This window comes from Ovis canadensis, chromosome 2 (assembly GCF_042477335.2).
Source record: "Ovis canadensis isolate MfBH-ARS-UI-01 breed Bighorn chromosome 2, ARS-UI_OviCan_v2, whole genome shotgun sequence".
Taxonomy (NCBI): Eukaryota; Metazoa; Chordata; class Mammalia; order Artiodactyla; family Bovidae; genus Ovis; species Ovis canadensis.
This window is the reverse complement of record NC_091246.1, coordinates 210,930,843-210,953,034: the sequence shown is the minus strand read 5'-3', so window position 1 is coordinate 210,953,034 and position 22,192 is coordinate 210,930,843.

Here is a 22,192-nt window from a genome sequence, read left to right as displayed (position 1 = left end):
CCACCTATGGAACCTCACAGCAATCAGAGACCCGTGCAGACTGGCTCAGATAACTGCCAGCAGAACTGGCCATTCTGGCTTCCTTCCTCAGCCAAAAGGGGAACCAGTCGAGATCGTGATCTCTGTAGACACTGTCATTCTTGTCAGAATGAAATAGGCAGTCACTACCATCAACACCCTGCCCCACCCCCCTCCAGGAAAAAAACATCCCAACTTCAGAGCCGTGCTCAAAGACACTGTGTCCTAGACTCTGACAACTATCAACGCAGTCAACATAATCACACTTCTGCCAACTCACAGGGTACACATCTGTGTTCTGTCATCAGTGTGCTTCCTTCTCATACAGACAGCTCTCCAAATCTAGTCTTCCCATTCACATATTTCTACCATTCATTAGAAGCCAAAGATTTTCCAGTGGATCCTCATTAAGTGGCCCGACGTATGATCAATGTTTTGATAGCCCAGAGACCCAGTGTTCCTTCTGGGCTATGAACTTGTCATCCCTCATTTAACTCTGAACAATTCTTATATAAGAGCTCCCAGAGAGAGAGGGGGGAAAAAAATCGGATTCCACAGAAACCAAGATTGATGATCTAAGTGGCAATTTCCTTGGCTGAGTAGAAATTAAATCAACATACTAGTTGAAACATGACCTCCAGCCCTGACATATTTTGATTTTGTGAAAATACAGATATTCACTAAAGCAATATGATAGAAAGGATAGCAATCCATGCTTAAATTTTCTCAGAGCTTCTAATTAGAAGCTACCCTTGACTTTGTCTCTTCAAACGTATTGTGAAGTCTTACTGGTGTCAAACAACTAGAGCACAGATCGGGAACCTAGATCCAGGGCAGGGGTAGAGACACGGATGTAGAGAATGCGCCTGTGGACATGAGGAAGGGAGATGGGGGAGAGAGTGGGATGTACTGAGAGAGAAGCGTGGACGTATGTGCACTGCCATACGTAGAATAGCTAGCTAGTGGGAACCTGCTGCATAGCACGGGGAGCTCACATTGGTGCTCTGTGATGACCTAGATGGGTGGGATGGAGGGTGGGATGAGTGAGGAGGGAGGTCCCAAAGCGAGGCAATATATGCATTCCTATAGCTAATCCACTTCGTTGTACGGCAGAAACTAGCACAACATTGTAAAACAACTATGCTCCAAAAATAAATAGATAAAAATGTCTCCAATCCTCCTTCCACAATCAGCCTTTCTTCCTAAGTTTCAGCAAGATTCTTGATGGAAAGAAAAGAAGCTAGCCTGGCAACCTAATTCTCATATTGTTCAGGAATTTCACTGTCAGCCATCGCTTTCCTCCTCCACTCCTGCAGCCACTGACTGTCAGCAAACTCTTCTCCGACATCACTTGTTTCAAGGCTTTCAAGAGAAACTTTTCTTCCCAAAAGAATATTATGTCCTGCAACAAAGTATCTCTACATCCCAGACCCAGCAGACAGCTGGCTCACAGCGATATCTGTAAATGTTACGTGAATGAAACAATGCATGCAGGAATGGTTTTCCTTCCCTGTAATGTCCCCATTTTAACCCCCTACCCTGAGTGAAAGTGGCGAAATGTCAGTCGCTCAGTTGTGTCCAACTCTGTGCAACCCTATGGACTGTAGCCCACCAGGCTCCTCTGTCCATGGGATTTTCCAGGCAAGCATACCGGAGTGGGTTGCCATTTCCTTCTCCAGGGGATCTTCCTGAACCTAGGTCTCCTGCATTGCAGGCAGATTCTTTACCATCTGAGCCACCAGGGAAACCTACCCGCTGAACATTCTTTAACTATAAATATCTATTATCCATTAACTATAGCAGCTTCTATAGAAGGAAAGTCAGATTGAAAGAGGGGAAGATTCTTTAGGAAGAAGACAAAGTTAAATTGCCTTATTCTAACCCCTCACTTTGCTAGGCATGTTTTTTCCACTTTCAATATTAATTTCAATAAATAAAAATAATTACCTAACTTCATTTCAATGATGTTTCCATTGATTTTTCTTTCACATAGAGTCTCAGTATTGGATGTTTCACTCTCACAGATGTCAGGAGTTATACCTCACTACTGAATCTCCAAGAGCACACAAGCTTTTTAAAATAATGATACAGGGACTTCCCTGGTGGTCCAGAGGTTAAGACTTTATGCTCCCAATGCAAGGGGCCTGGGTTTGATATCTGGTCAGAGAACTAGATCCCACATGATGAAACTAAGACCTGGTAAAAATTTTTTTTAAAAAGTATTAAAAATACAGAAATATTGTCTATCTACGTATCTTCTGTTTAACCAGAGAAGATAAATAGGTTTAGAAAAAAGGAGATACAAGGGTGCTGAAAACAGTCAAAAAACAAATCATATATTTCCTCTGTCCCTTTTTTCCCATCCTAAAGAACTTCATTTATCCCCAGGCAGACTGATTTGAGGTTATATGGCAGTATGTGTGCAAATAGGGTTTGAGATGAAAGATATTGTTGTTGCAATCTTATTGTTATTTCCATAATCATCAGCCACTTACTTCTGTGGAAGAGAACAAAAGGGAGGGTTGCCAGATGATTGTGTAATCAGACTCCCATAGTCCCATTGCTTGGTCTGCAACCACTTAAAACACCGTTTAAGAAAAAAAGCCTGGGACCCAAAGAAGCACAGAAGTAAAGAGGAGAAATCAGCACTCCGCGATAAGAAAAAATCAATGATTCAAGTGGCTTCACATGCTAAGCCCTTTGAAGTGGCATCTTCTCTGCTATTTTCCATCACCTCTTCCAGACATCCCCCACTTCAGTGTCTTACTGTATGTAGTTTCCATTGATGGTACTAACGTGTGAATGATATGGAAGACAAGCCACTCAATTATCTCAACAAAGGGTCTACATTAGCATGCATGAGAAAGACTCAGATAACCTCATCAAATGGTGATTTTTTAAAAATATGTAACCCATTGTGAAATAGTTTCCTCTAGCTATTGCATTATTTCCCTGACAATAAAGGGCAGAGGAATTGTCCTAAGAGGAAAATTTGTGACTTTGTGTCATTTGTTTTGTATACTTCAGCAAATTTTTAATAATCAGTCTGGTTGCTGGCCCTGCCACTCTGCTGAAACTGCTCTCTTAAAAAGGCATCAAGCACCATCTAAACCCCATTTCTTCTTGGTCTGTATCCTCCTTGAGCCTTCAATTGCAATCCTCTCTGTTGCTTAATTTCTTCCTAAAATCCTTTCTTACATTTTATCAGATTGCATTCTCCAGGTTCTCCTCCTATTGCCTGGATCATTCCTTCAGTATCTTAACACTGCTTCTTCTTGTTTCTGCTGTCTCCTAGAACCAGATTTTCCCTAAAAGTTCCTAGTGCTCTTGTTTGTCCTGATATGATTTTTCTTGATGATCTTATCTCCTCTACTTCTCATATCTCTACATGTCACCCACATTCCTCCTCTCAGATTTTCTCTAGTCAGGCTTCTGATCACCTCTCAAACTCAGCATTTTCACAGGTGTGTGTGTGGTTAGTCGCTCAGTCGTGTCCCACTCTTTGCGACCGCATGGACTGTGGCCTGCCAGGCTCCCCTGTCCATGGGAATTCTCCAGACAAGAATAATGGAGTGGGTTCCCAAGTCCTCCTCCAGGAGATCTTCCCAACCCAGGGATCGAACCCCAGTCTCCCGCATTGCAGACAGAATCTTTACCATCTTAACCACTAGGGAAGCCTGTATTCACAGGTAAGCCTACTCTTTCTCCTGACTTCCATATTTCCCTGAATGGGGCCACCATTTTCCCAGTAACTCAGGTTCTTGGCAGAGAAGGCAATGGCACCCCACTCCAGTACTCTTGCCTGGCAAATCCCATGGACGGAGGAGCCTGGTAGGCTGCATTCCATGGGGTTTCTAAGACTCGGGCATGACTGAAGGACTTCACTTTCACTTTTCACTTTCATGCATTGGAGAAGGAAATGGCAACCCACTCCAGTGTTCTTGCCTGGAGAATCCCAGGGACAGAGGAGCCTAGCAGGCTGCCGTCTATCAAGTCCCACAGAGTTGGACACAACTGAAGTGACTTGGCAGCAGCAGCAGCAGGTTCTTGGAGATTCACACCTGCAACATTTATTTAACTTTTCTTGGACATTTTTCTGCTTCAAGCCAGCATGGCATATTGCTGGTAAATTCACTTAAGGCATTTAACACATCTGCCCTTGTAATTTAGTCAGTTGTACATTTACCTTATGTTTCCTCCTTTATAAAAGTTCCTTGAGGGGAAAAACAAAACAAAACAAAAAACATGCTTTCCTCAACTTTGTACACTCTCCAGAGTCTGGTATGTAGTAGGTATAGTTAGTTGGGAAAGTAAACCTGAGCATTCATTGAAATGTTTTATTCACACTTTCTACTGTCCTCTGTCATCCACAGTCAACAACTCTAAGCTAAAACGATGCTTAATCTCAGTACTCGAGGAAAACTATCAAAGAAACATTCTAAATTGTATGACATACAGAGTTCTTGCTGGACTGAATTAATTGTGTGTGCACTCCACATTTTCAGCCATTGGTTCCATATTTATATTTGGAAGAGGCACTGGAATGGGTGGAGAACCAAATTCACAGATCGTGCAAAAGCTATTCCCTTGGTTTGCTTCCTCTGTAGTGGAATCCCTTCTCTCATTCCCTGTAATTTGCTTATTCTGTTATTACTCCCACACTTGGCTATGAGAGCTCTGTATTGTTAAAAGCTGCACTCAAAACATTGCAATGTTAATTCAGTGAACACACGAACCTCTGAGGGTGACTCAGCGTTGTAGAGATGCCCTCACTCCTGTTTTTGCTAATCACTCCATCGACTCCAGTTTTGGTGTTAACTGAGCACAGATCTCAAGTTTTAGGTTTCGGGGCTGGTGTTTGCTTTGTTTGATTACAGAATAAGCAAGATAATGGAAAGTAACATGGTCAAGCTGTCTGACATCCTGGCCAGCATTCCAATGCCAGATGTGGAGCTTTAAATCCACCAATAGGAAGAGAGCAGATATTGGGTTTATTATAGCCTGGGGAACTGAAAAGAAGCTTGCCTCAACCTGCACTCTGACACACATGGAAGTTTAAAATTTGAACAAATCATTCCACTGGTCTTGTCTTACTTAAAGGGCTATAAACAGGTAAATTGATAGAGTCCTACCTCTGCCCTAAGGATTTTTCCAGAGTCACCATTTTATAGAAAAGAACAATGGGCAATTCATGCTTAAACCTGCATTTTCAAGAGCATTTCATCCCGCTCAACAGTTAATTTTTTTTTTTTTTTAATGTCTGGCTTGTGGACTGTGTAATGCTAACATCCATACACCAACACCATTCATGTGTGAAAGTTTAATTTACTAAGTCAATCAGGAATGCTACAACCACAGAACTGAAGATGCATTTACAACTCAAGTTTGGTTCACATCTAATAATGGTCGACAACATCTCAGGCTAATGTTTGGACATGAGCGGATTGCTGATCATTAGCTGAAAATAGATCTCTCCTTGTAACAGCACTGCCAGATTGTTTTTAAGGAAGTAAAGTTCAGATGGTATCACTCATCTGTTTCTTCCTTCCCACTCCTTACCATCTATGTCTCATCTGCTTCTGCCTGTTTCAGCCCTCTTTCTTCATACTCTTACATTCCAGCCAACTGAAAAACTCACTCCTCCCCCACAACATGTCCTGGATCTTTCCTTCTGCATACTGATGTTTCTTCTATGATCTCACTCTCAAATCTCAGTTCTAATGCTACTTCCTCCTTGAGCATTCCTGGATCCTCCTTCCTCCAACCAAAATTTCACTTAAACTGCGCCTCTCAAATAATTCACATCACTTTCTACTTTTGCATTTTTAGTTATTTCTGCCTATCTTAATTTCCCCTGCTAACATGTAAACTCTTCTTTCAGGAAAAATCCACGAAGAATTCTTTATACATATATTTAGAGCATATGCTACAATTTTTTGCATGTTGAAGTCCCTCCCTACACCTTGGAATAAAAGCGCAAATGCTTCACAAGGCATAAATGAGAATGGAAAATTATCCGTGGCTTGACTAGATTTGCCCGTCAACAATCTCTGAGTCCTCCGCTGAGGTTAATAGTCATTGGTATGATTAGCATGGCTCTCATGATTTTCTTTGCTCAAAATGAGCCATTTCGTGTTTGCTGGGTGCCAAGCTCCACCCTTGTCAGTGGTTGTTTTTCTGCATATAATGGCTTCATGACACAATTTCCATAAGCTCTGTTAAAAGCAAGTGTGATGCACATGTTTCACAACTTGCCATGAAAAAGAGAGAGAGAGAGAAAAAAAAACTACCAGTAAGTAGTAATTTTACTCTTTCTATTCTAAGGCAATATGCCAGCCATCCTGAAGCAGTCAGCCCATGGTCGCTAATGTCTTGCCAAGTGTTCTTACATTATCAAGGTCATTGATATCAAAGCCAGTCATCCTCATCATCTACTGTTTATTCAGTTTCCACAGAATGTCTGGCATCATACTAAGCACTTGAGTAAAAATGTACCTTAACTGTTGAAAACACAGTCCCTGAGTTCTTGGAATTTCCTTCTGAGTCAGACCGCATTGGCATGAAGTGTCACCAATAAGTTACAAAACTAAATTTTCGGAGGAGAATCTGAAGTTAGATTTTTAAAGCAGTCACCTTGGAAGGCAGTGTAATTCCAATGATGTTGGCATTGCCTAAAGCTATTTTAGAACTTAGGAGCTGATTTGTTTTTAAAGTCACCTTCTATGCCACATTTATCATAATCTTTAATCAGATTTTGACAAATTTATCACATTTTGTTTTGCTTTAACCTCAAGTGGAATTATCCAGCTTGATAACCCAAAACTGGCTCCAAATGACCACTGGTGAGTTTTAGAAATCACACCCATCTTTGAAAGATGAAGATTTGACATGACCAAAGACATTTCAATGAAAATGCTAGAGGCCCTGAAGCCTGTTCTAAGCATATTTTAAACAATACAGTATTTTTCAAGTACATGTATAATTTTACTGGGAAGGGAAAAAAAAACTTAGAATGTTTATATTTAGACATGTTTACTATATGGTCACAGCATAAGATCTATAAAAGGCATAGAGAAAAATCATTTGGGATTTTGTTTTTGCATTTATGCATATCATCTTTTAAAGAACGTTTTCAAGTAATAAGAACACATCCTTCTAATGAAAAGGAAAACAACTTATATGGGAGCCAAAACATTGGATATGTGGGCCAAATTGGACTCAACAAAACCTTTAAACACACCTCATGGCTGTGTAGTTGTAGGAAAATGGTCCACAAATTTTAATTGTTTGTGATACAGCTTAATGTGATTTACTGTAGGATCTCTGTTTTTCTAAATGATGCCAAAAGTTTAATGAATTAGGGCCTCTAACATAGATGTTTTGAATCTCTGCAGACATTCTCTAAGCTTGGCATATAAGCACTGGAACCTTAGCTGCTCTTAAACTTGGGGGCATTAAGATGTCACAACAGACTTAATAGGTATTTGAAAAAGCACAGCTGAGCCAAACCTTTTGATCACATTATACTGTGTCATGAGGGGGAATCAATAATCAAGACCAAAGGTGGTAAAGTAGACACAGTTTACTCTGCGGTATAAGTGTAAATTTTGAAAGTATATTATATGTGTTACAAATACTGGCTGACTTTTCAACTGCTTAACTGATCTACTAACAGTATGGATAGAACCTACCTAGGATGATCAAAACAATCTATAGAACCTACCTAGGATGATCAAAACAATCTAAGCTAAAAACATGTAAAATAAATTCTTATAAGCAATACATTGCAATCAGAAATGTGTAGAATTATTATTATAAATATCATCTTTCTACAAATAATGCCTCAAGCCTTAAGAAAACACCTCCAACATTAGAAAGTAATGAATTATTGAATAAAGAGTTCTAATAGTAAAATAATTGCAATAGTTAAGTAGTAGTGATTATAATAGCTCCACTTACTAGGCATCTGTTACATACATGTAGTGCTTTCCTTAAGGTAGCCATTAACTGTCCTCATTTAACAAGTGGAACAAATGAACCTCAGAGCTCGTAAAAATGAGTGAGGTCTATGCTGTGTGGCTAGACCCAAAGTGAAGGTCTTGCACGGAGCCTAACTTCTGTAAATTCATTTCAGTTTTTAAGAATAATTTGAGTGGTAATAAGAGTAAAAGGAAAGAAAGGAGGGAAGAAAGGAAAAAAGGAAGGATGGAAGCAAGGGAGGGAGGGAAGGGAGGGAAAGAGGAAATAGGTACTGCAACATAATATCCACTGCAGATACTCTATTCATGGTTTCAATGATTCCATCTGCAAACTGACAGCTTATTTACATGCCATCAGTTCTCTCCTTTTACTGAGCCCAGGAAAGCACACAATCATTTGCCAAAGTGAGAAGTGAATTGTGGCTGGCACAAAACAATGCTAACTCCATGTATGTCCCTGCCCTCCTGAAGCTTATGTTCTGTAAGAGAGTGTCTTTTATTCTCACACATCCCAATGTGTTACTGGCACAGTGCCTGTCACAAAGTGTGCCCAATATATATATTTTTTTACAGAACTAGAACAAAAAAATTTTACAATTTCTATGGAAACACAAAAGACCCCAAGTAGCAGTGCAGTCTTGAGGGGGGGAGGGAAAGCAACTGGAGGAATCAGGCTCCCTGACTTCAGACTATATTATAGGGTTACAGTAATCAAGACGGTGTGGTACTGGCACAAAAACAGAAATATAGATGAATGGAGCAGGACAGAAAGCCCAGAGAAAAACCCATGCACCTGTGGTCATCTTTTCTATGATAAAAGAGGCCCGAAGATACAATGGAGAAGTGACAGCCTCTTCAATAAGTGGTGCTGGAAAACTTGACAGCTACATGCAAAAGAATGCAATTAGAACACTCCCTAATGCCATATACAAAAATAAACTCAAAATGGATTAAAGATCCAAATGTAAGACCAGGCACTATAAAACTCCTAAAGGAAAACACAGGCAGAACACCCTTTGACATATTTGTAGCAATATTTTTTTGGAAACATCTCCTAGAGTAATGGAAATAAAAACAAACATAAACAAATGGGATCTAATTAAATTTAAAAGCTTTTGCACAGCAAAGGAAACCATAAACAAAACGAAAAGACAAACTATAGACTAGGAGAAAATATTTGCAAATGATGGGCCTAACAGGGGATTAATTTCCAAAATATACAAATAGCTCATACCGCTTAATATCATAGAACAAACATCCAATCAAAAACCATTTTTATTTAGAAGATCTAAATAGACATTTCTCCAAAAGAGATGCACAAATGGCCAACAGGCATATGAAAAGAAGCTGAACATCATTAATCATCAGAGAAATGCAAACTAAAACCATAATGAGATATCACCTCACACCTGTTAAAATGACTACAATCAAAAAGAAGGTAAATAATAAACATTGGTGAGGATATGGAGAAAAGTGAACCCTCAGACATTTGTTATTGAGAATGTAAACTGGTGGAGCCTTTGTGGAAAAGAGTATGCAGGTTTCAAAAAAAACTACAAATAGAGCTACTATATGAGTCAGCAATTACATTCTTGGATATTTCTCTGAAAAACTGAAAACACTAATTCAATAGGATATATGCACTCCAATACTCATTTTTGTTGTTGTTGTTCAGTTGCTCAGTCATGTCCAACTCTTGTGACCCCATGGACTGCAGAATGCCAGGCTTTCCTGTCCTTCACCATCTCCTAGACTTTGCCCAAACTCACGTCCATTGAGTCAGTGATGCCATCCAATCATCTGTCCCTCTGTTGCCGCCTTTTCTTCCTGCCTTCAATCTTGCCTAGCTTTAGGGTCTTTTCCAATAAGTAGGCTCTGAGGTCTCTTCAAGAAAATGAGAGATACCAAGGGAAATTTTCATGCAAAGATAGGCTCAATAAAGGACAGACATGGTAAGGACCTAACAGAAGCAGAAGATATTAAGAAGAGGTGGCAAGAATACACAGAAGAACTGTACAAATAGATCTTCATGACCCAGATAATCATGTTGGTGTGATCACTCACCTAGAGCCAGACATCCTGGAATGTAAAGCCAAGTGGGCCTTAGGAAGCATCACTATGAACAAAGCTAGTGGAGGTGATGGAATTCCAGTTGAGCTATTTCAAATACTGAAAGATGATGCTGTGAAAGTGCTGCACTCAATATGCCAGCACATTTGGAAAACTCAGCAGTGGCCACAGGACTGGCAAAGGTCAGTTTTCATTCCAATCCCAAAGAAAGGCAATGCCAAAGAATGCTCAGACTACCACACAATTGCGCTCATCTCACACGCTAGTACAGTAATGCTCAAAATTCTCCAGGCAAGGTTTTAGCAATACGTGAACCGTGAACTTCCAGATGTTCAAGCTGGTTTTAGGAAAGGCAGAGGAACCAGAGATCAAATTGCCAACATCTGCTGGATCATTGAGAAATCAAGAGAGTTCCAAAAAAACACCTATTTCTGCTTTATTGACTATGCCAAAGCCTTTGACTGTGTGGGGCACAATATACTGTGGAAAATTCTCAAAGAGATGGGAATACCAGACCACCTGACCTGCCTCTTGAGAAACCTATATGCAGGTCAGGAAGCAACTGTTAGAACTGGACGTGGAACAACAGACTGGTTCCAAATAGGAAAAGGAGTACATCAAGGCTGTATATTGTCACACTGCTTATTTAACTTATATGCAGAGTACATCATGAGAAACGCTGGGCTGAAGGAAGCACAAGCTGGGATCAAGATTGCTGCTGCTACTGCTAAGTCACTTCAGTCTTATCTGACTCTGTGCGACCCCATAGATGGCAGCCCACCAGGCTCCCCCATCCCTGGGATTCTCCAGGCAAGAACACTGGAGTGGGTTGCCATTTCCTTCTCCAATGTGTGAAAGTGAAGTCGCTCAGTCATATCCGACTCTTAGGAACCCCATGGACTGCAGCCTACCAGGCTCCTCTGTCCACGGGATTTTCCAGACAAGAGAACTGGAGTGGGGTGCCATTGCCTTCTCCATTTATGGGCTAGACATAGCAAAATGTTTCACTCATTTAGTTCAATAGCAATCCTATGAATATGTTGCTGATATTCCCATTTCACAGATGATAAAATAGAGGTGTTGAGTTCTCAAGTAAACTGCTTAGATCAGCAATGGAGGTGAGGAGAAAGGGCCACTTCAGTGTGCGTGTATCTTCAGCAAAGGGAAGCATATCTTATCCTTGTTTGTACCACTCAGAGCCTTGCATTTAGCAAGCTCTCCAAAGTATTTTTGGAGTCATTAATTATTAATAATGTGCAACTAGCTTGAGCTTTAAGAAAATCTAAACTTCACAATTTTTTACTTTTGAATAATACTTGTCAATATATCCAGCAAAACACTTGTTTAATAATAGCTCCAGAATAATTAATTATCCACCTGGAAGACAAAGTTAGACCTTTACCTCATTCCATGTACAAATAAATCCAAATTGATTAAAAGTTTTAATATAAAAATGTTAGAAAAACAAAGGATATTTGTATTGCTTAAAGGGAAAAGTGATTTTTAAAAAAAGAAAGGTAACACAGATGCTATAAATAAAATCTTAAAACCTTGAGACTTAACAGTCTAGAAGTGAAACATTTTAGTATGGCAAAATACACCACAAGCAAAGTTAAGTAACAAACAGTAAGCCAGGCAGAATATATTCATTTAACATCCATAATAAATTATCTCTTCTATATGACAATTAGAGGTTGCCTGTCCTGCTGAAATCTGCAGGTGTATGTCTTGTGACCAGTCCATGGTATCTTATCAGGTGGGTACAGAGATGGCAGAGTAGAAGACCATGCCCTCATCTCCTGCAAGAACACCAAAAAGGCAAAGAGCTGCTGAACAACCATAGACAGGAATCAAGACTGGGCCGGGAGAAATATCAATAACCTCAGATATGCACATGACACCACCCTTATGGCAGAAAGTGAAGAAGAGATAAAAAGCCTCTTGATGAAAGTGAAAGAAGAGAGTGAAAAAGTTGGCTTAAATCTCAACATTCAGAAAACTAAGATCATGGCATCCGGTCCCATTGCTTCATGGCAAATAGATGGGGAAACAGTAGAAATAGTGGCTGACTTTATTTTTCTGGGCTCCAAAATCACTGCAGATGGTGATTGCAGCCATGAAATTAAAAGACGCCTACTCCTTGAAAGGAAAGTTATGACCAATCTAGATAGAATATTCAAAAACAGAGACATTACTTTGCCGACTAAGGTCCATCTAGTCAAGGCTATGGTTTTTCCTGCGGTCATGTATGGATGTAAGAGTTGGACTGTGAAGAAGGCTGAGTGCTGAAGAATTGATGCTTTTGAACTGTGGTGTTGGAGAAGACTCTTGAGAGTTCCCTGGACTGCTAGGAGATCCAACCAGTCCATCCTGAAGGAGATCAGTCCTGGTTGTTCACTGGAAGGACTGATGTTGAAGCTGAAACTCCAATACTTTAGCCACCTGGTGTGAAGAGCTCACTCATTTGAAAAGACCCTGATGCTAGGAAAGATTGAGGGCAGGAGGAGAAGGGGACGACAGAGGATGAGATGGTTGAATGGCATCATTGACTCAATGGACATGGGTTTGAGTGGACTCTTGGAGTTGGTGATGGACAGGGAAGCCTGGCGTGCTGTGGTTCATGGGGTCACAAAGAGTCGGACACGACTGAGCGGCTGCACTGAACTGAACTGAAAGTATTGGAGCTTCAGCCCCAGCATCAGTCCTTCCAATGAATATTCAGGGTTGATTCCCTTTAGGATTGACTACTTTGATCTCCTTGCAGTCCAAGGGAATCTCAAGAGGCTTCGCCTCTTGATGCTTCGAAAGCATCAATTCTTCATAGCAGCATTATTTACAATCGCTAAGGTATGGAAGAAAGTGTCCACCAATAGATCAACGAATAAAAAATATATATATATTGTTGACTTACAAAGTACGTGCAACCTAAAAGTTGAGAGTTATGCTTCAGTTGACAGAAATTTTTAGGACTTAAGGCCAAGAAGCAGCATCTCAAGTAGCCCTGAGAAAACTGCTCCAAGGAGGCAAGGAGAGGAGCCAGGTGATACAGATGTTTTGCAACAAAGGGCAGGTAGTTTGAACATCAAAAGATTATTGCTAATTAAAGAAATCTAGACATCTCAAGTTTAGGAAATTAGCACTTTTCTTTGTACGGGAAGATGTGAGAGTCTGGGCTCAAAGAAATCATTCCTTTCATAAGCACCTCAGCTGTCTGGGGCCAGTATCCTGTGTTTTCACATCCTGAGCTTCTTTTCCTCAGGGCTCACCCCAGGGAGTGGCTATAGTCTGATGGCTGCTAGATAACAGGTATTCTTCTCCTTCCTGAATGCCCTTAGGGCTCACTGACTCATATTGGAGGACTGCAGTCCTTGATGACTGTGACATCTTTCTAAGTGAACAATGCAAAGAAATAGAGGAAAGCAATAGAATGGGAAAGACTAGAGATCTCCTCAAGATAATTAGAGATACCAAGAAAACATTTTATGCAAAGATGGGCACAACAAAGGACAGAAATAGTATGGACCTGAAAGAAGCAAAAGATATTAAGAAGAGGTGCAAGAATACACAGAACTATACAAAAAAGATCTTAATAACCCAGATAATCATGATGGTGTGATCACCCATCTAGAGCCAGACATCCCGGAATGCAAAGTCAAGTGGGCCTTAGGAAGCATCACTACAAACTAGCGGAGGTGATGAAATTCCAGTTGAGCTATTTCAAATGCTAAATGATGATGCTGTTAAAGTGTTGCACTCAACATGCCAGCAAATTTGGAAAACTCAGCAGTGGCCACAGGACTGGAAAAGGTCAGTTTTCATTCCAATCCCAAAGAAGCTCAATGTCAAAGAATGTTCAAACTGCTCCAGTTGCACTTATTTCATACACTAGCAAAATAATGCTCAAAATTCTCCAAGCTAGGCTTCAACAGTACAAGAACTGAGAACCTCCAGATGTTCAAGCTGGTTTTAGAAAAGGCAGAGGAACCAGAGATCAAATTGCCAACATCCATTGGATCATAGGAAAAGCAAGAGGGTTCCAGAAAAACATCTACTTCTGCTTCATTGACTACGCTAAAGACTTTGACTGTGTGGCTCACAACAAACTGTGGAAAATTCTTCAAGAGATGGTTATATTAGACCACCTTACCTGCTTCCTGCAAAACCTGTATGCAGGTCAAGAAGAACAGTTAGAATTGGACATGGAACAACAGACTGTTTCAAAATTGGGAAAGGAATATGTCAAGACTGTATATTGTCACCCTGTTTATTTAACTTATATGCAGGGTACATCATGAGAAATGCCGGACTGGATGGAGCACAAGCCGAAATCAAGATTGCCAGGAGAAACATCAATAACCTCAGATGCAGATGACATCACCCTTATGGCAGAAAGCAAAGAAGAACTAAAGAGCCTCTTGATGAAAGTGAATGAGGGGAGTGAAAAAGTTGACTTAAAACTCAACATGCAAAAAATGAAGATCATGGCACCCGGACCCATCACTTCATGGCCAATAGATGGGGAAACAATGGAAACAGTGAAAGACTATTTTCTGGGGCTCCAAAATCAGATGGTAACTGCAGCCATAAAAGATGCTTACTCCTTAGAAGAAAAGCTATGACAAACCTAGACAGTGTAATAAAAACCAGAGACTTTACTTTGCCTACAAAGGTCCATCTAGTGAAAGCTATGGTTTTTCCAGTATTCATGTATGGATGTGAGAGCTGGACTGTAAAGAAGGCTGAGTGCTGAAGAATTGTTGCTTTTGAACTGTGGTGTTGGAGAAGACTCTTGAGAGTCCCTTGGACTGCAAGGAGATCAAACCTGTCAATCCTAAAAGAAATCAATCCTGAATATTCATCGGAAGGACTGAAGCTGAAGCTGAATCTCCAATCCTTTGGCCACCTGGTGTGAAGAGCTGACTCAATAGAAAAGACTCTGATGTTGGGAAAGATTGAAGGCAGGAAGAAAAGGGGGCAATAGAGCACCAGATGGTTCACCAACTCAATGGACATGAGTTTGAGCAAGCTCTGGGAGATGGTGAAGGACAGGGAAGCCTGGTGTGCTGCAGTCCCTGGAGTCTCAAAGAGTCAGACATGACTGACCTACTAAGTAAGTAAGTGTTAGTCGCTTAGCTGTGCCTGCCTCTTTGCGACCCCATGGACTGCAGCCCACCAGGCTCCAATGTCCATGAGATTTTCCAGGCAAAGATATTGGAGTGGGTTGCCATTTCCTTCTCCAGGGGATCTTCCCAACCCAGCAAATTGCTGATGACTGTGACATCTTTCTTTACTGACAAGGCAGGAAATATCTTGGTGGCTCAGTGGTGAAGAATCTGCCTTCAGCAAAGGAGAAGCAGGTTTGGGAATGTCCCTTGGAGAAGGAAATGGCAACCCACTCGAGTATTCTTGCCTGGGAAATCCGAGCTACAGTCCATGGTGTCCCAAAGATTCAGTCACAATTTAGCAACTGAACAACAAAACAACAAAAGTGCGTTCTTAGCCAGGCTTTCAGTAATTAGCCATTTGGCTTCAATTGTATAACAGCATCTATGTCCTAAGCTGTGATTCTCACAAATTATTTTGCCAAGTGCATGGGATATGGAAATACAGAGTTGTATAAAACAAACAACATAGTGCAAAATAATTTTGTTTGTTGTTGTTGTTGTTTAGTCACTAAGTCACATCTGACTCTTTGGGACCCCATGGACTGTAGCCCGCCAGCCTCCTCTGTCCGTGGGATTCTCCAGGCAAGAATCCTGGAGTGGGTTGCCATTTCCTCCTCCAGGGATTCTTCCCAATCCAGGGATCAAACTCAGGTCTCCTGCATTGCAGGAGTATTCTTTATTATGTGTTTGACCTTGGACAAGTCACAGCCTCTTCGAACTTCATTTTCCCCATCAGTAAAATTTTATAATGGTGTATAACTCATGGAACTGGTGGGAATTATAAAGACAACATATGGGAGGACTTCTCAGGTGGTTCGGAGGTAAAGAATCTGCCTGCCAATGAAGGAGATTCAGGAGATATAGTTTCAATCCCTGGCTCAGGAAGATCTCCTGGAGGAGAGAATGGCAACCCACTCTAGTATTCTTACCTGAGAAATCCCATGATAGACAGAGTCCATGGGATCACAAAAGAGTTTCAGATATGACTTAGAGACTGAACAACAACTTATGGGAAAGTGTGCTATAAACTTCAGAGCTCTGTACAGATATAAAGTACTATTACCTTTTGAAGAAGCGGAATTATAGGAGTTAAAAAAACTTTAGATTCCAATTCTGACTCCACTGCTTTGGACAGTGTGACATTAAAGAATTAGAGGACCTGAATTTTTATTTTTTCCTTTGTAAAATAGAGATAATAATAAAGACCTCACAGGTGTGTGAGAAAGAAAAGAAAATGGTCCTGGAGTACTGCCTGGAATCCAGTAGATACTCAGTAAATGTTAGCTGTCTTTTCCTTCCCTGTTGCAGTTTTAAATGCTTTTATTTTCGCTAAGTCAGAATCGCTTCCAGGACTTGCTTGCACAGCAATAGCCAAGATGAATCATGAGGATATGATGAAGCAACAAAGTAGCAAATCAATGATGAAACCTAAGTTGTGGTGTTTCCCCAACCAATTGTAATCTCTCCTTGTGCTGGCACCAGCAACAGCTAATCACATCAAATGCCCAATAAACAGCCAAGGAAAGAGCCTGGAGCCACCATGGCAAGGTAAATTAACCTGGAAAGTTATCATAGAAGTACAAGGAATAACCCTGAAAATATTCCTATTTGTACTCAAAAAACTAATGCAAATTGCTTAGGCAAGCAGAGTATGTTCAATTAGATTCTTGAAAATTTTATCAAACAAATGATTTTGGCTCCCAAAGACCTTTTGGTGCCCTGGGCTCACAGTGCACAAGCTATTGTGCAATTTATTTGGGATTGCTTCTTACCACAAACAATTTTTTTTTAATGCAAAATATTGTTTACTCTGCCACTAAAGCTCTGCTGTGTGTTCTTTTCTAATTAAGGATGCAGACAGCCTGTGCGATAACGATGATTGATGTCTGCTGCACGTCTTAGTGAGAAGGATGGTTAGGACAAGCATTAGCTGAAGCCCACAAGAGGAACGAGGTAATTGGCATTGTTCACTGCACTGCAAATCACATCTTCCTGGAATCACAGAAGAGGCACTTAAGAATAGAGAATTATCCTGCATAAAACTGTAGTTGTGCTCATCCTGAAGAACAATCCTGTGAGGCACTGTCTTCAATTATTTTCAGTATATAAATTAATGACAGTGTAATTTTTATCATTTCACTTCAGTTTGCATCACAATACTGATAATAATAATAATAGTTCATTTCTGACTTTCTGACGTGGACCTGTTTTCATCTCTTGTGTTTTAAACTTTCTGATTAGAAAGAGATTTATCAATCTTTCAGTCTGGATAATTTGAAACCAACTATTTTAATGGTAATGGTAATAATTGTCCTTGAGATAATGAGAAACACTTACTGAATAAAAAGTGAGTTCAAGAGCCAACCATTGGCTCTTAGCCCATTCCCACCATCCTGCCAGTTGATCTCTTCGAAACTCACTTCTTTCCTCTAAAATGAAACATAGTAATTAGCACCAATTAACAAACGCCACACACTGGTAATACAAGCAAGTGTACCAGGTATCAGGTCGACTTGGCAGCATAAGAGCGTTCAACTTACAGAGACCATGTCTACTACAAATGAAGAAACATAAAGAAGGGTCTCTGCTGTGAAGAAGACACACTTTCTACCCAAAATTAATCTTCTAAAGTAGACTTCTCTGAAAAGTACAGTCGTTTTAGCCATGCTCTCTGACTTATCCAACTACTGTGGGATTTCCCAGGTGACACAGTGGTAAAGAATCTGCCTGCCAATGCAGGAGATGCAAGAGTCATGGGTTCGATCCCAGAGTTAGGAAGATACCCTGGAGAAGGAAATGGCAACCCACTCCAGTATTCTTGCCTGGAGAATCCCATGGACAGAGGAGTCTGGTGGGTTATAGCCATGGGGTTGCAAAGAGTTGGACACAATTGAGTGACTGAGCTTAGTCCAACTATTAGGTTGGTGCAAACAAAATCACGGTTTTGGACCATGAATTTTAAATCATTATAACTAGGCTCAGACACATCTTTATTAATCAAAATAGGAAACATTACAGTCAACATATTTTTGCCAACGATAAATAAGTTTATTCCTGTATCGTAAAAATCCATGCCTCAGGATTCAGTGAACTCTTGGAAAGCATTTTCTGCCTCCTGCCAGTTGTGGAAGCATTTTCCCTGCAAAAAATTTTCGAGATGTTTGAAGAAGTGGTAGTTGGTTGGTGAGAGGTCAAGTGAATGTGGTAGATAAGGCAAAACTTTATAGCCCAATTCTTTCAACTTTTGAAGCATTGGTTGTGCAACGTGTGGTTAGGCATTATCATGCAGAAGAATTGCACCCCTTCTACTGACAAATGCCACTGCAAGCATTGCCGTTTTCAGCGCATCTCATCAATTGCTGAGCATGCTTCTCAGACGCAACGGTTTCTCCAGGATTCAGAAAGCTGCAGTGGATCAGACTGGCAGCAGACCAACCAACAGTGACCATGACCTTTTCTGATTCAAGTTTGGCTTTGGGAAGTGCTTTGGAACTTCTTCTCCAACTGAGCTGGTTGTAGCCGGTTGTCTTATAAAATCCACTTTTTGTCGCACATCACAATCCAATTGAGAAATGACTCATTGGTTTTCCGTAGAATAAGAGAAGATGACACTTGAAAAAGACAATTTATTTTGTTTGTGGTCAGCCCATGGGGCCCCCACTTATTGAGATTTTTCACCTTTCCAGTTTGCTTCAAATGCCAAAGGACCATAGAATGTCAATGTTGAGATCATCAGCAACTTCTCATTTAATGGTAAGAGGATCAGCTTCAGTGATGGCTCTCAGTCGTTGTCAACTTCCAATGGGCAGCCACTACACTCATCTTCAAGACTCTTGTCTCCTTTGCAAAACTTGAACTACTGTACATTCGTTAGTAGTTCCTGGGCCAAATGTGTTGTTGATGTTGCAAGTTGTCTCTGCTGCTTTACAACTCATTTTGAACTCAAGTAAGAAAATCACTCAAATTTGCTCTTTGTCTAACATCTTTTCCCTCGTCTAAAATAAATATAAAATACACAGCAAGTAATAAGTCATTAGCAAAAATCATAAAGTGAGAAACGTGCATTAAAATGATGTATAACATAACCACATTTATTCTAATAGATTCCAATATCAAATGGCAAACTCAACAATGTAAAACCACAGTTACTTTTGTACCAACCTAATAACAAATCAAAACATAGAACTGAAATATTCCACTGGGGACTAGTTCAATAAATTACACCAGACTCAAACAATGGAGTCTACAATTGTAGAAAAGAAAGCAGAAGTGGATGAATACTGTGAGTTCATTTATGTGACAAGAAGGAAAAAAGGAAAGAAAAAAAGGAGAGAAAATAGAAAGTTAAGAGAGTAGATTTAGAAAGTTATCACCACACACACAAAAAACGTGTACAGGAAGTGATAGATGTGCTAACCTTATTGCGGTTATCATTTCACAGTATGCACATATATCAATCGTAAACTTATGCAATGTTGAACATCAATTATAACTCAATAAAGCTGGGAAAAATAAAAGCAAATAAGAACAAGCTCTGGTGAGAGACTCAGAGAGCCTCTAGCTCTTGGTTTCCATCAAGAGAAAAAGCAAAGAAAGAAAGAGAGAGAAAGGGAAGGAGGGAGAAAGGAATAAAGAAGTATATGTTTGTAGGCTTATATTCATTGAAAACTTCTGGACGGGTCTTTGTAGATCCTCTTCATTTCTTTGTATATTTACCTTGTTTGCTTATTACTTTTTAACTGAAAGTAGGCATAGCTTGTGTCTGCAAAACTGTTTTAGCCTACTGCTGCTTTGATCAGGTGCAACTCCCTTCCAGTATAGATTCAGGATGCTTCTTTTCTCCCATGGAGCACATCAGTGAAGCGACAGAATGAAACGAGAATGACAGACCTGGCCTCTCTCTCACCATGACGCAAAGTGAGAGAAAAGACGTTTACTCACATTTTCCTAATGATTTCCCCAAATCAGAAAGAACACAGTAAATGGATTTTGTAAGAGGTGGTGGTTTTTTTAAGGGAGAGGGAAATTCAGATAAACCGGCCCTACCATTGAAAGTGGTCCGGGGTGAATGAGAATCAGCCTAGGTAAATTTCAAAGCATTCTCTTTAGAGGCAATTTTGACCAATTCTGAACAGAAAGGAGGGAGTAAATTAGAGACTGAGATTTCACTAGAGCAGAAGAAATTGGGTCATTCGGAGCTATTTCGTGCTCAAAGTGAGCAGCCATGTCACTAAGCAGTAGGTTCACAGCTACGCTAAAAAAATTTTTTTTGAAGCAGAATACAAGCCCAGCTGGATGGGGTTCAGAGTAGGGCAAATGTGACCACTGGGCCATTACGCCCTGATTAGGGACCACCGTTATTCCACCTGAGACAATAGTTTGTGCTCAGAGCACAGAGCTGAATAAGAACTAGAAAGCGGCTTCAGGGCGTGGCTTCAAGTCCTCCAGCTTGGAGTCAGAGACAATAACACTCATTGTTCCCTTACCCGGTTCTGCCTCACTCTGCCTCCTCTGCCTGAGTGGAGTTGTAGAAATTGAGAGCTGAACAATTCTCTCATACTGCCAAAGCGGAGAGACAGGCTGAGGCCGGGCAGCGATTGATCAAAGTCACACAACCAGTTATTAGCACAGTGGTAATTAGAGACAGTTTTCATGTCCCCCAGCCAGTGTTGTAGGATATCAGTGGCCTCCTATTCTGAAGTCTCCTAATGTTACCCAAATGAATGAATTGCTTATCCCTGAGGTGCTAATAGCAAACAATGGTCCAAGGTTGCAATTCATCCAGCGCCTTCTGAATTTAAATATTTCCTAGGATGAAACATTTGACTTCAAAAGCGTGAATCTCAAATGATGGGAATTACAGGGCACAGAGCTGTCTGTTACCAGCACTTCCTTTCATTTCTTTGCCTGCCTTCACTGGAGTCAGAGAACCAACAGGGTTGGTAACAAACCTGAACTTGATTGAGTTGGAGGGGTTGATGGCATGAGTTTCCACAGGCAGTTCCAAACTTCAGAGTTGTACAAATTATGTCTGATTTTGTAACCAGTGGGGTTTCCAACTAGTGCCGGAGCTAGTTTTTTGAGTCAGTTTCATTATTTGGAAATAAATAAAAGAAATATCTTCATTTCCCAAAGATATGATTTTAAATTCAAATGTTTAGAAATATATTGCATGGAAAACTGCATAAAAGAAACAGGCATTGGATATTTGCATTTTCAAAGTTTTTTTTTTTCAAGTGAGAATTAAGATTTCTACATGCAAATGGAGAAACATGACTAAATATTGATATTGTTCTTTACTGTAATTAGAATTAAATATACAAGAAATGGCTGACTCAATAAGTTAGACAAAAGCACACCTAAAGCAATTCTCTTTGCATGTGTACAGTAAGGAGTGATGCTTCAGAGCAAGGCATAAATATTCAATCCCCTTCATTCTGAATTAGCAAAAATTACGCAAGATTCTTCGTCTGTAAAAAGATGGTCTCTTGGGTTCTCACCAGCTCACACGGAGCTTCTCTTCCTTCAGTAGGAAAAGAGTCAAATTAGCTAATTACAACTAATCAGTAACAATGTGACTTGTACCCTTTCATGTCTTTCCATGGTGATAAAGTCCCTTGATTTAAATACAAACACACATAGCTTCAGAAACGGCATGGAGGTATTTTTTCTTTTAACAAGCCATTTATCTCAGAAGGCAAAATGGCTGAGAACCTTTCCAGACATTTTTATACTGTTTTTCTCAGTTTCCATTGTGTTAAAACGTGTTGCCTAATTATTCAAATAGAGCAGTCACAGGATAGATAGATCTCAGAGGATATCCCCTGGGTTTGAGAAACACAGAAGAGCATATTTGCTAAGAATACTGCCTTTCCATAGCAGTGTGTGAATTCCCTTTCCATGAAAACCAGGTTCACCAATTCAGAGAGTTACATTCTTCTGACCATTTTCTTTTTCTTC